This window comes from Propithecus coquereli, unplaced genomic scaffold, assembly GCF_000956105.1.
Source record: "Propithecus coquereli isolate 6110/MARCELLA unplaced genomic scaffold, Pcoq_1.0 Scaffold9308, whole genome shotgun sequence".
NCBI classification, from domain to species: Eukaryota; Metazoa; Chordata; class Mammalia; order Primates; family Indriidae; genus Propithecus; species Propithecus coquereli.
Window position 1 is genome coordinate 2,357 of NW_012155628.1, and position 4,394 is coordinate 6,750.

Consider the following 4,394-nt stretch of genomic DNA (forward strand, 5'->3'; position numbering starts at 1 on the left):
GGAAGGTGGGGGATGGGCGGGAATGAGGGAGGGAGGACAAGAAGGGTGGGTAGAGGACGGATGGAAGGAAGGGTGGATGGATGGGAGGCTGGAGGGGTGGGTGGAAGGATGGATAGATAAGAGGGAGGATAGATGAATGGATCTTGGTGTATCTTTTTTCCTACTTATGTTTAGAGTTAGGGGTTGTGTTTATGTTTGTTTTTACAGGTGGTATAATAAAGGTCAAGGAACTGGACTGGCTGAAGGATGACTTTTGCACAGGTGTGTGTTTCCCTTTGATGTCCGGTTTGATTCAGTGGTTCCTCTGTCATTCCTCAAGGCCATCAGCTCTGCAGCCTTGATTGAGTGGCAGAGTCCCAGCTGTTGCCACAATCCCACAGCTCATGGCAAGTTCCCTCTGTTGGCCGATGAGCATCGCTGTCCTTCTCTGAGCACCTGCTGTGTGCCGGGCCCCTCACGTTTATTTCGTTACAGACCTCACAGTATCACTGTGTAGTGGGCATGACAATCCCTGAGTTATGAGTTCAGACCGGCACACACAGAGGTTAAGTGCCTGCCCAGGGGCACACAGCTGATACGCGGCAGGGCCAGGGTGTCAGACTCAGGGGCACAGACCATTTCCCAGCAAGCAGTGGTGCCGGGAAGTCCTGTGGATGGGAGAATTTCCCAGATTTCTTACGCACACTGCTTCAGACCTGGGTGCTTGCTCCAACATGGCAGAGGGCTTCTTTTCTTTTCCCTGTCAGATGTCGGACTGATGGGTGAGGAGAGTCATTCCCTGAGTACCTGTTACCTGCTGTGCACTTTGCATCCTATGAGTCCTTTGACCTTCTTAACAGTCCTTGAAGGAGGTATTATTATGCCTCTTTCTACAAACGTGAAAACTGAAACCAAGAGAAGTGAAGCAACTTTCCTGGGGCAGCGGCGAGGCCAAAATCTGCCCTCCCCTCACTGGCCAGGGCAGGCACCTGGCGGAAAGGGCTCCTCCTACGCTGTGCGTGTGCACAGGCAGCGGCGAGCCTGCAGCTGGGGCGCTGGGAGGCACGTCTGCCTGGCGGTACCCACTGCACCAAGCTTCCCCCAACCCTGTTTCTTCGCCTAAAGCTTCCTTCAGTGAGAGCTGGTGGCCAGCAGAGAAAGAAATGAGCACAGAACGTCCTTTCCTTTCTTCTTTCGTAGATCCCGAGGTCCCCTTCAGTTGGTCAGAAGAGGAAATCTCTGACTTGTACGATCACACCACCATACTGTTTGCAGCCGAAGGTAAGAAAATGCTCCTTCATTGTACATGTCCTTTGTCATTACCTGCGGTCCCGTGCAGTGTCCCCTCACCTCCACTGAGTTCTCTGCACTTCGGAAGCACCTTCCCGGAGGTTCTGCCCCATCTCCGTGCAGGTTTAATCCCGAGGCCTGTCGCCGCTCAAAGTTGATAAGGATTCCCTCCGTAGTGTCCGCGGGGGTCCCCGGGAGAAGCAGCTCTCTGATACTCGCGCGTTTTCCCCGTGCCTTTTCTCCCTGCAGTGTTTTACGACGACGACTTGACCGATGCTGTGTTCAGAACTCTCTCCCGACTCGCCCACAGATTCAAGAACGCCTGCACGGCCATCCTGTCGGTGGAGAAGAGGTGAGCTCTGCTCCCCGGGACCGTGCTGGCGTCCGGGGTATCAGCCACACTCTCACCTTCCGAATGCGTCCTTGTCCGTGTGCCCTCACTACTCACTACCGTTTATCGAGCACCTACCCTGTGCCAGGCCTGTGCTAGTCCCTGCATACATCAGCTCGTTTAATCCGCGTACTAAGCTGGTGGGCAGGTGCTGCCGTCCCAGTCTTACAGAAGGGGCAGGAAGGCTGAGGGACGTCGGGGGCGTGTCCAGGGCACAGCCGGTTAGCGGTAGTCACGGACGTGGATGCCAGCTGCATCCTAGAGCCTCGACGCTTGGCCACCACTCTCCACCGAGAGCCTCTCTTTCTGAACATTCTCTCCGGGGGCCATCTGTCCCTGCCGCTCCGCCGGGTTCTTCCCTCTTGCTGCTGCACACGGAGCTTGTGCTCATTTCTGCTCACCCGACAGCCCCTCCTGGATGTTTCCGCTCAAGCATCCAAAACCGTTAGATGGCTGCCTTTGTTGAGTGTCCACATTGTGGCAGCTACAGTGCTAGGCACTTCGCACACGTTCCCCCTAATACTTACGACAGTCCACAACTTCCCTGAAGGCAGTTTGGAATATGCAGCCAAAGCCGTAAAACCAAGTGTATTTCACGACCCAGCAATTCAACATCCAGAAATTCACCCTGTGGGAGCGCTCCTGGCGCGCTCAGAGCTGCGTACTCGCGGGTTTGTTGCAGCATTGTTTGTGCCAGTGATGCAGAGGTCTTCTTCCGCACACGTCGACCAGTGGCAACACATGGGCCTCACTGGGATCCTGGTTTTATAGACTGTAAAGGAAAAAAATCGGGACAGTCAGGAAAAGTTGAACTCCGATTATTTGATGTTAAAGAATTATTGTTAAATTTGTTTTAGTTGAAAAGAGTATCTTTTTTAGATACGCACTGACATATTTACAGAGGAAATGCTATGGTGCCGGGCAATGGCTTTTTAATAATTCAGTGGGGTGGTGGACAGGGGCGGAAGCCAGTGGCGGCTTCATCATACTGTTCCCACTCCTTTTGCATGCTTGAAATTTTTCATAAGAGATTTTGGAAATAAAAGAGAAAGCATCAAAGAGCTTGAATTTCAAGTTAAATCGTCTTGCAGATTCAGGTATTGAAAGGCAAACGTCGGGGTTGGGAGAACCATTGCTGACATTGCTCGCTCGCTCTGAAACCTCTGCAACCCCCCAGCTTCCTGGCAATTTTACCTCTGTCCTCTGTGCTCTGAGTCCTCTGCACCGCCCGCCGCCTCTCGTTCATTCATCTCACAGGTGGTTACGGGGCAGCTCTGGGTGCCAGATTCTGTGCCGGCTGCATGCGGAACATAACAGGAGTGCGTGGAGGCCTGTCCTCAAGCATGGGTCAGAGTCTGCCTCTTGCACCAATCTGTAGCTTCTCACAGGCAGGGACTGCCTTCATCTTCCCAGTGGTGTCATCTTGGGCACATGACTTCAGCCTTCTGAGGCTCAGTTTCCACATCTGTGAAATGGAAGTGGTAATGTCCCCACCTCCCAGATTCAGGAAGGAATTGCACGCAAACAGCTAACATAAGATAGGCACTCAGCAAAAATCCACCCATGGGAAGTGAAATCAGTGAGGCAACAGGAAAGCAAGTTGGGTATCCAGGAATGACAGCAGTTTGTGTGTCGGCTGGTTGGTTTGCAGACTCAACTTCACACTGAGACAGTTGGATGTCACATGCGAAGCCTACGATCACTTCCGCTCCTGCCTGCATGCGCTGGAGAAGCTCGCAGACAGCAGACTGCGCTTCGTGGTGGAGCCCGTGGAGACTTCCTTCCCGCAGCACCTCGTCTACGAGCGCATCCGGCAGCTGGTAGGTCTGCGCCACAGGCAGGGCCTTAGGTTGCTTTGCCCTGAAGCGGCTGACGCGGGACAGAGGAGGTGATGATCAGGTCCTACAGGGGGTGAGGGCTGCATACTTGGCACCGTCTGTAGTGAAACCTGTGGGGGGATCTGCACCCCATTTTAGCAGTTACCATGTCCGGAGGTGGCTTGCCAGCGAGACTTCACCTGTGACTTTGTAGCACATTCCTTCCCTGTGGGCAGTTCAGACTCCAGAGGAAGCAAGACCCAAGGGCAGAAGGTTGTTTGGGGAAAAGGAAGTCAGTGAAGGGGAAGTTGGTGGCCTACAGATCTTAATGCCAGGGCCCGGGTGTGGCAGCTAATGGTCGGTCACATTCTCACTGGGGCAATGTACTGGTCTCCCAGACTGAACCTGTCTCATTACTGCTGCCCCTTCTGACTGAGCACAAGGGACCGCATCTTATCAGGCCTCTGGGTGGTTGATTGTCCTGACAGCAGTAGCTAGTGTGTGTCAGGCACTGTGCTAGGCACCTTTTGTCCACTGTCTCTTCTAGTAACGCCAACAGTGTTATTAACGGCAACAGCTGAGACAGGGTGTGTCACCCAGCCAGGAAACGGCTGAGCTGGGACCTGATCCTACACGTCACTTGCTATTACAGCTTTTTTTTTTCATTTCAGCATATTACAGGGGTACAAATGATGAGTTACATATATTGCCTTTGCCCCACCCAAGTCACAAGTGTGACTATCCCCCAGACGGTGTGCACCACACCCATTAGGTGTGGATATCCCCATCCTCTCCTCCCCCTCCCATCTGCCCGACACCCAAGGAATGTTGCTACCGTATGTGCACATACAGTACTTTTACATTACTTTCAGTAAATATTTGAAAATGTATTGAAGTAAACTTGATTTTTTTTTTTT

At 52.9% G+C, this 4,394-nt stretch overlaps 1 long non-coding RNA gene across 1 annotated transcript; it reads left to right on the forward strand.

Moving 5' to 3' along the window:
• Positions 1-204: 204 nt before the first annotated feature.
• LOC105826873 lies at positions 205-3,497 on the forward strand. The gene is made up of 4 exons (XR_001138337.1): positions 205-261; positions 1,180-1,260; positions 1,519-1,621; positions 3,312-3,497. It is a non-coding gene; the product is annotated as an uncharacterized LOC105826873 (long non-coding RNA).
• The last annotated feature ends 897 nt before the right edge of the window (positions 3,498-4,394 follow it).